Raw genomic sequence first — 13019 nt, forward strand, 5'->3', positions numbered from 1 at the left:
ATTTAAACCTAACCCCAAGCTTTATCAACGGGCAGCTGGTCAAACATTCCCCATCCAGAAAGAGTTCAACATCTAGTTCATCTCTAGAAATGTAAATAAAGCATCCACTTTGTATGAAGAAACAACTTGCAGGAAGTGATGATGGTAGAGTTTTTTCAGTTGTGGGATTTTGGGTGGGGTCATAGCTGTCAAACTGCCAGGTAAGCAACTTATTCCGAGGTCGTGTTCTACTGTAAAATCCAGCTGCCTGCAGAACCAAATAACGGCTAAAATGTTAAAAATAGAAAGCTGCTAATGTTAATTAACTTGTGGTGACACATACTGAGTCTGCTAAAAATAGAAAGTCAAGACTAAGACAAAAAGCATGTGCTGTGAGAAAGTCGGAATGGAAGAGTGTTGTATTTATTTTATTTTGTTTTAAAAGGGTTTTAATTTATGATGACAGGCCAAAGGGGGCCAACAAGTGAATTTCACTGTTCCTTGGTGTTATTTTAACCTTGGCATTCCTACAATATGTCTACCTTATTACAGCATACTAATTCACTTAAATGTTACAGTAAACCAACCATCTGTGCTTTTTATATCCTTGTAGATATTAGCTGTAACACCTGCTTCTGCACGTGGAGCTTTGTCGATGTCCATTGTTTGGCTTATGCTGGCTCTCATCACTTACTAAAGGTCCCATGACATGGTGCTCTTTGGATGCTTTTTTATAGACCTTAGTGGTGCCCTTATACTGTATCTGAAGTCTCTTTCCAAAAATTCAGCCTTGGTGCACTAGAGACAGTCTCACAAAGAGCTTTCTTTAGTGTGACTTGAGCGGGCGCATTGCTACCATCACAGTTGCTATACGCTACCTATTTTAGCCCTCAAAGACAGACCTTAAATGTTGCCTGTATATATGTTTATTTTTTTATATGTTCTGTTAATGATCACAACATTCAAATCACCTGTTAATCTAGCCATTCTTCAATTTTTTTATGTGTAAAAGTCTAGTTTAATAGATTTTTCTTTTTTGGGCTGTATGGAGCTTTTAAACTGTCTATGTTCCATTTTGAGAGACGTGCTTCAGGCCTATATAGTCTGGCAGTTGGGTTTGCTCGTCACAGAGAGCATGAGAAAAACCAGAGGGAGTAAGGTGTAAGTCCGTTGGATGCCCTCAGTAATGAGTTGTCAATAGGAAACAGTGTATGTTTTTTTTATAATGGGATCTTTTTGACTCTCACCTCAATTTCTTTTATTTTGTGAAAGGGTTTTGCTTTGTTTGCCTTGATTCAGTTAATTTCTGTTTCACTATTTGGTCTTGTCAGCCTTATTTGGGGTTAACAATAAATATCCCTCCTTACCAACATCATCTTGTACTCACCTTGTGTGTTTTCATCTAGTCAAGACTACTTGCCACAACACTTAGTATGTGCCAATTGTGAGTCTGTAGCTTTTGAGGAGAGAAGGGGGGGAAGGTGGTGTGTGGGGGGTGTGGCCTTGAGCAACTGCCACTCTGCTTGTTTGAAAGCCATGATGTCTCTCACTCATGGGTGGGCCCAATTCTCTAGGCGGGCAAAGCAGAGAAATGGGAAGGTAACCTTGCCCTTTATGACCTCATAAGGGGCAAAGTTTCAGCTCACCCATCTGAGCTTTAATTTTCTCAAAAGGCAGAGCAGGACTTGTTTAACACCTATCACCATTTCTAGCCACTGGGGGACTATAGGCAGGCTTGGGGAACTGTCTAGCCATGGAACCTTTTAAGAGTTGCCAACCTCTTTAACACATCTCCATGTGTGTTACATACACACTTTCGTGGATGCCGATACAAACAAGACGCCAACACACACAAGGTTCCATGCCTCTTTAAGCATGTTCAGTTGAGTGTGATACTAAAGAGCCCCCCCCCCCCTTTACACATACACGCACACTTTCCTTCCCCACCCTTCCTCCACCTCCCCTCTTCCTCTCCTGCTTTTGTTGTCTCTCTCCCAAAGAAGCAGGGTGAATTGGAACTTGTTTTCAATACTTTAAACAGATAATTTCACACTGTGACAAAATTATTTACTCAAGTGAGTTTTGAGGGCTGGTTGAGTCCGATTTAAGCTCTTCAGTCTTTGAAGACTGTGACTGTTTAGTGTTGGTGGGTACCTCCCCCCCCCCCCCCCCCCCCCCCCCCCCCCCCCCCCCCAACACAGCTGGTGTTACTTTGAGAGGCCAAGAGAAACGAGTAATGTGTGTGTGTCTATGTGTGCAACAAAGCAATTTTTACGTGCAATGCAAATCCAACCCTAACGTCATGATATGGTTTAAAATAAACACTGCCGTGCTCTCAAGTCAGGAGTGGAATCCATGTGTTTCAAAAAGGTGCGGACCGCTCCATTTGCCTCGCTGTCAGCTCTGTGAGGTAATAGAACCCCTGACGCCTTGGCTATCCTAACCTAACCTGAACTAGTTGAGGTCAGTGCCTAACCTGAACCAGTCGGGTGGCTTCATAGGGTGGGTCTTGCCCAGAACTGCAGTTAGATCCGTAATTACACTGAGCTTTGTGTGCCTCTGTCCCTCCGTTGGTTCCCAGTGGGATGTCAGGAGCTCTGGTGTTCTATTGCCGAGACTTGGCTCGATCCTGGAGTGCTGATGCTATTCAACTGGCTGACTTTTTTTTTCTTCTATATGCCAGTCTGACGGCCACATCCGGTTTCATGATGAATCTTGCACATGTTCTATAGTTTTTGTTCTGCTCAGCTGCACTCTGAGTGGCTTTGAATTGAGGAGGGTCCTCATAGAGAAGACACACCCTTTTCCCAAGTATGGAAAGCAACATGGCATCTCAAAGAGACAGAAGTGTGCAAGTTTGTGCATGTTAAAACACAAGACCCTGGATAACAGTGCTGCTTGCGAGTAGTAAGTCTTCATCATTACAGTTTCACAGGTTTTGCCGTTAAAAGCAGCAGTCAAGCGTGTTTTACGACAGAAACCTTGGAACCATTAAATCTGCCCCTATCTCTCTGTCATTTTATCCTTCTTCCTTAAATTTCTCTTGTGTATCTTGCTGTATGTCTATTAAGCCTTAAACCTCCCCCTCCCTTCTTTCTTCCCTATCCCCACATCACTATATTTGGAGGTACGTAGTTGAAGTTGACTGGTTTTTCAAACTCATCTCTGCACAACATATATCTTCACACACTGTATCTATGAGTACACGCATGTAAAGCTGAAACAGTTAGTCAATTATCAGCAGGAAATTATTATAGCTATTTTTATATTTCACTCCATTTTCAAGCAAGCATTCCCTCCTCGAATGTTTTTATTTGTCTAATTTGATAGTAAACTGCAGATGTTGTGGTTTTTGAACTGTTGACTTTATAAAAGAAGCATTTTAAACATGTCACAATGGGCTCTGGGAAATTAAATTAAAACATTTTTCTCTTATTTTTATCACTTTTGTGGCGATGTAAATAATCATTTAACCCTTGTGTTTTTTTCCCGAAAATCAAAACTTTCAACGCTTTTTATTAATGTATTTAACTTTTTGTTACGTTTTTGTCCAATTCTTAAACACTTTTGACGCTTTTTTCCCTAATGCTTGTCACTTTTTTTGATGTTTTCAACACTACGTAACACTCACTTATTAACTAGTTTTACAGTTATTTTTGGAATTTATTAACAATAAACTTAATTTTTAGGAAATTATGTTTGAGTTAAAAAAGCAGGCAAGCAATAAGTCAACTCTTACTCAATACTATTTCAAAACCACTCAATTGTTTTTTCAAATTCTATAATATTGAATAAGATACCTCAAAATTAATGAAAGTGATTTGTACTTCCAAAAGAAAACCGTGTGGAATCTATCATGTTATTTTGGGTAATTACAATTGGGTAGTTAAAAAGAGCATTGATATAGGAAAACGATTTGACGATGGACAACATGAGGGTTAATCAAGGACATTTTTGCCAGATGAAGCAAAACAACCAAAGCATTAAATTCCCTTCTTGTCCATCAACAGCTGTGGTTGTTTAAAGCCTAATTTAATGTCCATCTCTCATACAGTATGAACTGTACCTGTGAATGAAAACAGGTATTACAGTACAATACAATTTATTACACTGTAATATTAAAAAATGGTATCATGGTAAAATGGTGGTAAGACTGTAGTTTGGCTTGTTAAAAACAGGTGCAATCACTAAATGCTCAGTTGCTTCACATCCTCCCAATAGAGACAGGGTGCATTTCGTCATACTCTGAAAACCACATCCACCAGTGCCAAAATATGCAACTAAGGGTTGAAACGCTAACAAAGTGCCTGTAGCTAGCTAAAACATTCGATTTAAGGATGTCAATGGATTATTTTAGCACCCCTTGTCTACCAAAGAGGACAAGTTAATTTTTAGCAACCTAATATTACCATTTTTTTTAGCAAGCTAAGGTACTTGCAGACATATGGCTGCATACCTTTCTGATTTGTCCACATGGCACTATAACACAAGTTGCATACTGTCAAAAAGCTTTAGCTTAATTTACAGAAATATAGTTAGCCTAAAACTGACATTTGGACATTTGTCTTGGCAACAAAGTGCTTGCTGCAAACTTAACAGCCATAACAATGTTGGCGTAATGTATTCCCATTCCCCCTGCGTATTCATTACATTGGCATACACTTTTGTCTTCCTCAAAGCTCACTTTTTCGGGTTTGCTAGCTTATTAAAACATAGTAATGGGTTTTTTACTATGTTGGTAGTGCATCCCGTCATACACTAGCTTTTAGGCATTTCTCTGATGTTTGCTAACAGATGGATTTTCTGAGGTGGCACCTTCACACAATTCAAGTCAGTGGAGAGTTGTTTTCCCTTCTGATGGGGGCGGGACTTAAATGTGCTCTGTCTCTTTAAATACTGTATGTTACTTATCTGTATGAGTTTTTAAAGGCAGTTCCAAAATTTAAGTGAGAAAAAAGTTTTTTTGTGAAATATTTGGATATAGCATGCTAGTTTTTCTTTGTAATTCTACTTTCTACTATTGTGTGATAACAACCTAATGTTAGTGTTACAATCACAAAACTCAAGTCACATCAATTTAAGTAACTCCAAATCACATCTTAAACTTGAAGAGTTTTACATCATCTATACAACATACAACACTCCATTGGCGATTTTAGACCCACTTTAGGAGGGCTCAAGCCCCACTAAATTAAACCTAAAAATTATATATATATATATATAGAGAGAGAAATGCTTCAAGTTAGAGTTTGCAAACTTGTCTGTTAGTGACAGAGGACAAACAATGACATGTCAAGGACAAGGGTCAATAGAAACATAGGTTTGGCCCTGGGGCCAGACTTCCGCCTTTGGCTGAGTCTCGCTCTATCTAACCTGTCAGAGGAAGAGCAGGAGTGCACATATGAGCTTGAATTTTGGTAATCCCCAGAGAAAGAGAAGAAGTTGGTAATTTCACGATTGCAGTTCAGAACCCAAATTGAAACTATAAAATGTTAGAACATTGTGTCAAAGTGGTTGTTTACTGTGACTTATGAAGTGTCAGTTTGAGGCCCACCTTAGTGTTAATAGTGTAAAAAACGTAAACTGTTGTTTAATTACACTTTTGCAAGGCACTGGATCCGTGTCACATTCTCATTACATTAAGTGCTGAGCCCCCTGCAACACCCTATATATTTAGAGCCTTGTACCCCCTTTATCCTTCTGTGTGACAGAGATAACCTAGCAAAGCAGCAGCAACTGGTTCTGGATACAGACTCAGGGTGCCACAGATGGAAACTGAGTAGGAGATAGATGTATATGAGGAGTCAGAGAAAAACGATGACTGAAACAAAAAAGACAGAAAGCTATCAATAGGTTTGTCTCTCATGTCTCAACCAGCACACATCTGAGAACAAGTCAACCTTGGTTCCCTAAATGTGGACAAAGGCAAAGCGTAACTTGGTAGGTGTGTGCTTGAGTCTGTAAGAAGAGAGCCTGGTGAAGTTGTTAGTACGCTAAATAGTTTTTTTTTTTTGACAGCTTCAATTTTTTTTGCACACAGTATTTTAAGTTGTATAATCTTCACGCACAATGTATGAGTCTGAGGTGAGAGCAGCCATGCACAGTGTGTACTTTAACCACATCACTGTTCAAAATAGTTCATGCCTAGTCAACATGCTGTTCTTTATTAGGTCACAGTTGGCAAAGAACACACACTCACAGCTGAGGGCAGCTACTGGTGCTCAGCTGATAAACTTTTCCACATGCACTTCATTTTCTATCTGTAGTCTAGCAGTAGATAAGCGTTCTGCTTGAGTGCTTGTGTTGGCCCTGTGTAGCCTACGTTTCATGCTACACACAGAGTGCTTTTGTATGTGAGTGTGTATGAGTGAATAAGACACCAAACAAAAGGGGAGGATGAATTGCATCGATGTTTGCATTACCCTCGTTTTATTAACTGTTTTTCAAATAACACAGACACATTATGGGAATATATAATACAAGTTAAACACTGTACACAAAACATACTTGAGGCTATCAAGCATACATATTTTCACACACACCCACACACACACACACACACACACACACAGACACACACACACACACACACACACACACTTTGAGGAAAGTGCTCTTTGGTCTGTTTTCTACTTCTGCAGAACAGGCCAAGCAGGAGCATGTGGGCGTAGTTTTGCTTCCCCACGCCTGCTCTCCCCTTTCACTCCCTCCCCCCAGCCAATCAGGACCTCAGACACTACAGCTGACCCCCCTTTTCTCTAGCCAATCAGCGTCAACCCCCCCCCCCCCTTTCTTTCCCCTGTATGCCTTCACTGCTGAGTGAGCAAAGCATGCCTGGCTCTATCAGCTGAGAGGAAACGACAGAAAGAGAGAGAGAGAAAGAGGGTGGGATAGCGAAAAAAATGTTAAAAGGAGGTGCTTGTGAGTAGATTGAGGAAGAGGAGAAATGGGAGGAGAAGAAAGGGGTTACACTATCATGTGAAGTGGCTTTTGTATTCTTGTTATTTTGGAGGGGTGCAAATGACAGATTAAGAGTGCAAGGGGGGAGCTTGAGAGAGAGAAAAGAAGAGTGGGAAAGTAAGATGGGTGAGGGGTGAGAGTTGTCGATGGGTTTTTTCGATTCGTGTGAGACTGAGGGTGGAGGGAGGTAGACAGGAAGAAAACAAAATACAGAGAGAGAGAGAGAGAGAGAGAGAGAGCCAGTGCAGGCTAGCATACCTCCCAAAACAAGCTGAAGGAGGCAAAACAACTTAACTTATCTCTGCCTTTCTCAACATCACCTATTCAGGAGGAAAAAAAGACAAGATACAACAAACCGGAGATTCGAGGGAGAGAAACCTGACCCAGAGGAAATAGAATCACAGAAGACTGAAAGAAAAGGCAGCAAAGTTAACCACCCAGCCACCAAACTCACAGAGGAACAAAGGAGAGAGACGGAGAGTGAGACAGCGAGATAAACCCCATCATTCAGAGGGTGAGTGTCACAGGTTCTCGTGCTGTCAAGCCAAGTGTAATAATGTTGCTCCTGTCATATTGTCAGCTGGGTTTGGGTGACTCAACGTCTCCTAAAATGGACACATGAAAGGCAGGCAGGAAATACAGGCTGAGGGAGGGAGGGAGGGAGAGACAGAAAGGGACCCTGTGTCAAACAGCATTCTCAGCATCTATGTCACTGAGCCAGCTCAGTTTAGACTGTCCTGACTACCCCGCCTGAGTACTCTTGTCTTGTCTCTGTCACTTTCTGTTCTTTCTTTGTTGCTTCCTGTCATGCTTAGTCTCTCTCTCTCTCTCCCTCTCTCTCTCACTCACACACACACACACACACACATTCTCTCTCTAGATTGCTCCTCTAATCTAATCAACAGGTGATTGCAGGATTACTGAGCAACTTTTTTGTATTATAGAATGTTTGTGTGTGTGTGTGTGTGTGTGTGTGTGTGTGTGTGTGTGTTTATCAGCCTCCAGGCATAGCACAGACCTAGGAGTAGCACTTGGGCGGGGTCCTGCTCAAAGTTGATGAGACAATCGGGGCATTTGGGAGGCTGCTAAGTACATGCTGATGCTATCACACCTCTGTTATAGTCTGGGTGTAAAGAGTGCGCTGAGGACACAAGGAGGGCAGCTAGCATCTAGAGACAAGAGTTTTCACAAAAGGCAAATTCAAGATGATGAGCTCATGTCACTGGTACATTTTCATTTTTAAACAGTATGTTAAAACAAAAATGGTCTTCGTCCATGCAAGCTCCTTTCATGTCTTTGAGAGTTACTCAGTGATGCATGAACCCATCATTGAGTGAAAAAGGACCTAGATGATCAGCACTGCTTCAACCGTGCGGCCTTAACTTATGGTTTAGTGTCCTGCTAGCTTGAGCGGGGAAAAATAATTAAAACGTTCTCTCTTTTAGACTTAACAAATGTTATCAGACCAAATGGATTAAACTCTGTTAGTAAAAAATGTTCCTATAATTTACAGAAGTCTCTTTCGCAATGCAAGTCTATAGGGAAAAGTCTTTTTGTTACGTGATGGCCCGGGAGTTGCAATTTTCCTTTTTGGCCACTATGTTCAATTTGCCTCAAAGCCTGGGGCACTTCCTAGGGGCCTGGTTTCGGCTTTGTATCAGAAATTATCCCCATCCATTTTAACGACTGTAAACGCATATTACATGACCATTCAAAAACACTGGGTATGCATGTGTAGCTGTAAACCGGAATCCGATTGTTTAAAGTGACTCTGCGATTGAAAATACTTTTAAGAAAGAACAACAATGGTATGTCATGATGTAAAACCAGGAATTTATTTGCCTGGACCGACGAGTTGGAACCGTTACTGAAAGGAATGCAAGCCTACCCCAGTCTGTCTGCCCATCCGTACAACGCAAACTTTGAAACGGGGTCAGCAGCATTTCCAAATGTCTCAGTTTTAGGTACTCGCAGTAATGTAGATGCAAAAAAAAAAGGTTGTAACAGGGTGGAGAATTAACCAAATCCAAAGGCCTCCTTCTTTCTTGTTAGGGGGTAGTTTGTATAATAAACTATGAATTAACTGCATGCTTTTTGTGGGTGATTTTGTCAAAAGCTAATATATTTGCAGTCAACATCTAGTAAGAAATTTACAGAAAGTTATCCTTCTTAATGCAACGTATGCTTTTGTGTTTAGGATGAAATCAAACACAAGCACAGACAAAAAAACACTTTCTCTTTGATTACTGTGGCATTGCGTTAGGGCACAGTGTGTTAAGCTCGCAATTCCAACCTAGAACATAGACAACCGCACGGAACACATTTAATATAAAATAAAAGGTGTTTTAATCAACAGTTTGTACTCAGAGGAACAATGAAGGCATAGCCAGGGCAGTACAGGACAGGACCAAAGCTCAAGGCGGGAAGGCAGCGGAGAATCCAGGGCAGGCAGGAGAGTCCACTCTTGCTCACGTAGGAATCCAATAGTGGAAGAGACGAGGACTGAGTGGCGTAGAGCGGACAGCACAGCAGCACGTAGTAGAGATGGCAGCCGGTCTAGAGGGATCCAGAAAGAGGAATAAAAAGTAAACAGGAACACTAGGAACAAGAAAATAACTAGGGCTTTAGCAAAGGACACTGAGCCAAGTTACCACATGGGTAGTTCTAACAATGTGGCACTGATGAGGTGATCAGCCCGGGTATATGTACTGCTAAGGTGGACCATGGAATGCGCTGCATCTGTGCAGGTAACTGAACAGGAACGAACAGCCACGCCCCTTGACCTAGTTCCTCAACACAGACAGAAACACATGGGAAAAGGGGAGAGAAAAAAACACATAGGATGGGGAAAAAAACAGCTGACCCATAACACAGTGTCTCTCTAAGAAATAAAAGAAACCATGAAAATATTAATGTCCACTACATTTACCCAGTAGTGAGCAATTGTCCATTCCGGCCAATTAGAAACTTTTTTTTCTATAATTTCTTGAAGGGGAGGAAAAACATATGTTGAGACTGGGTGAATTTTGCTTTTGAATGTTGTGGATCTACATTACTACATACCTGTACAACATAACGCATGCTTGCGTGCGGCCTTTGGGTGTTGTAAAGAAGGTACAAATGGCCATAAAAGGCCAAATGTCAGGGTATTTTCTGTTTTGCAGATGTTCCAGTTGCCACTCCAATAATTGATTGGGGGCACATTATAATTCTCTTAATAGGGATACAGGTAGTTGATAAGTATAGTGTTGTCCTTAGCTTACTTCTTTTGGAATAAAATTTCCCATTTTAATGTCTGTAAACATGACTCAGTCTCTTCTCTTTTTGATCCCAATCTAGACCCATGCCCAAGCTAATGGTAGCTCTTTTAAATGTATTTATTCTTGGTCCTATTCACAACTTTACAGAATCTTCATATCATTGGGTTTCTATGCCCAAGCAGCCTCTTTTATTGTTTTTCACCCTTTTCCTTATTTGTCTTTTCACCCACACACAATGTATTTCCTCCTCCTTTGTGCATGCACATAAAACACACCTAAAGTGTGACTGAGTATAACAGGACTAACTTGAGTTAATTAATTAGTTATTGATGTGGGTTTCTTCTCTACCAAAGGCATTGTTGAGCCTTTTAATTTATTCAATCACATAAGTTACATTCCGTTGTGTAGCCCTACTGTCTTTCCTGATATTTTGCCATTTGTCCACAAGACCTTTTATAAGAAATTATTATTTAAGTTTCTTTTAACTGAAAAGACTCACTGTTATGCGATTTAGCACATCTTAATGTTTAGGCTGTGTCCTAAAATGTGTCAGATCTGCTGGTTTATGTACTAATAGCCATGAACACTCAGACCTGTACCCTGACACTGGGGAGATATTCCTGCTCTTGCTGTATGTTTTATATAGTATCATTTATACCTTCCTCAAAATCTTTGGCTGGGCCATAGTCTCTCTCTGTTTCTCTCTCTGTCTGGGTGTTACACTCAGTCAGGCGTTTCTCATTCCTTTGTCATATCACCGTTTCTATTCTTGACTGACTCTTACTGAATAATTGCTGGCCTGGCGACTTCTAGATAACAGGTCTGCAGCGTTCAATCAAGTAAATGTTGAATGTTGCTAAGTTTTGAGGGTCATGACCCGTTTGAGGCCAATGCTTTTAAAGGGAAAATGTTTCATTTGGCCATATTGGCAAAATGGGTTTGCTGAAGTGGTAAAAAATAGGTTTGTAGTAGTTCTATTTATACGAGGTGTTTTTTTTCATAGTCTTGACTGTGAGTGGCACACAGTAAGTGTGCACAGGCCATGTGCATTTGAACAAAAAATTTGATTGTACAAATAGATATATGGGAGCGGTATGTTCAGCAACGCAGCAACAGAGCTTTTAAGTTCTCAAGTCGGAGCTGGCATACTTGCCCAGCATCTTGAAGCGTTTTTATTAGGGTGAAGCCAGAGTCCCCCCCCCCAACCCCCCCCCCCGCCCCCCCCTCCTCTGTTGGCTCCTGGATCAAGTCTGAAAAGTGTTGGTTAGCCTCTGCCAGCCTCCTGTTCAATTAGTTTAAAACAAGGTCAGAAATCAAGTGGGAACTAGCACAGAGCTCTCCCAGTGAGCTATGACATAGGCAATGACTATTAATACTCATTGCTGACTCCTCTCCCATTCTTTCCCATCCCCCACTCCGTGTCTGCCCCTGGGTGCTCACCGTGGAGACTCCACCTGTCTTCTTCGATGTTTGGTCTGAAAAAATTGTGAAAAATGTCAATCCGTGTTTCCCAAAGCTAATGACATCCCCAAATCAATCAATCAATCATTCAAAATGTATTTATATAGCACTTTACAGCAACAGGTGCTTAACATCAGAAACCAAGAGTAAAACACATACAAATAAACCTCATACAATAGAAAGAATGAACATAGAAAACATTAAAATCAGAAAATGTCTTGTTTTGTTCACAACTCAAAGATATTCAGTGTACTGTCAAGGAGGAGTGAAGAAACCAGAACATGTTGCCATAGAAGAAGCTGGACTTAATTGATTATCAGAATGGTTGATGATTCAATAAAGCCATAGGTCAACTATTGATTATTATTTTTATTAATCAATTCATCTTTGCTACTCTTATTTATCTTTTGTTAATTGACTCGGTAATGACATGCCTGCTATCTGGGGCAGTTCTGGTTTGGCCCAAGGCTGTCCCCCGCCCTTAGAGATATCAGTTAAATAATCTGGTTCACAGTCTTCATCTTCCAAATGTCCTGGGGCAAAACAAGATGAGGTGATTCCCAGTGTTGTGTTAATTGAACTCATGTAGGTAAGTCAAACTGGTTATCTTCTGTTATTTGGCTTGACAATGAGATTAACCTGTTGACTGGGGCAGTTCTGGTTAGGTGCAATAGTGTCCATCCCCCCAAGAGATATCAGCAACATAATCTAGTTTACAGCATTTGCCAAATGTCCTGGCTTGGGCAGTAGTTGACATACAGTATATTATTTTTCAGTCAAGTAATTTAAAGATCTGCTTCAGGCCACCTGGAGTGCAGCTAGATAAGTATGGTTATTTTGATCAATACGTAATTGTCTAGCAATTTGGGGATTGTATTAAACATCCTTTACCATTTAACCAGTGGATACTTTTCAGGTGTGTTTCAATCTAGTGAAAAAATATCTGTAAACAACTCAGATCTCTAGGCCCATGTCATCATTTCTGTGTGAAAAATGGAATGCGTCATGATGATTCAAAAGCGAATACTATAAAGTGAAGTGAAGTAAGACTTTGAAACGTCCTCCAACTGTTACATTTCAAGCTTTGGATGAAACGTGAAAGCATGGTAATTAAAAGTTGTTTCCCTGCTTTAGGCGAACAGAACATAAACCTTCATCACAGTCTGTTGACAATTCTGGCTGTCTGTACGTACCTCATGGATCACAGCCATTTTGAGAGACATTTTCTTGGAGGAGCATCTTTGCCGGTCTCCCCCTGCCCCCCAGCACCCCACTCTGTGGCTCTGCTTCTTTCTTTGTGGCAAAACACAAAGAAGCCGTTATCCTTGGGCTACTGGTTGGCATGGCAACAGCTCACTG

The 13019-nt window shown here is 40.9% G+C and overlaps 1 protein-coding gene across 1 annotated transcript in view; it reads left to right on the forward strand.

Moving 5' to 3' along the window:
* Positions 1-13019, forward strand: part of LOC117944714 (protein FAM214B) — a 28008-nt gene that overhangs the window by 6330 nt on the left and 8659 nt on the right. The window contains exon 2 of the mRNA XM_034871785.1: positions 7268-7453. The gene's annotated coding sequence lies outside the window, so the exon portion shown is untranslated. The remainder of the gene's footprint in view (positions 1-7267; positions 7454-13019) is intronic.

The sequence above is a fragment of the Etheostoma cragini genome, chromosome 5, assembly GCF_013103735.1.
Source record: "Etheostoma cragini isolate CJK2018 chromosome 5, CSU_Ecrag_1.0, whole genome shotgun sequence".
Taxonomy (NCBI): domain Eukaryota; kingdom Metazoa; phylum Chordata; class Actinopteri; order Perciformes; family Percidae; genus Etheostoma; species Etheostoma cragini.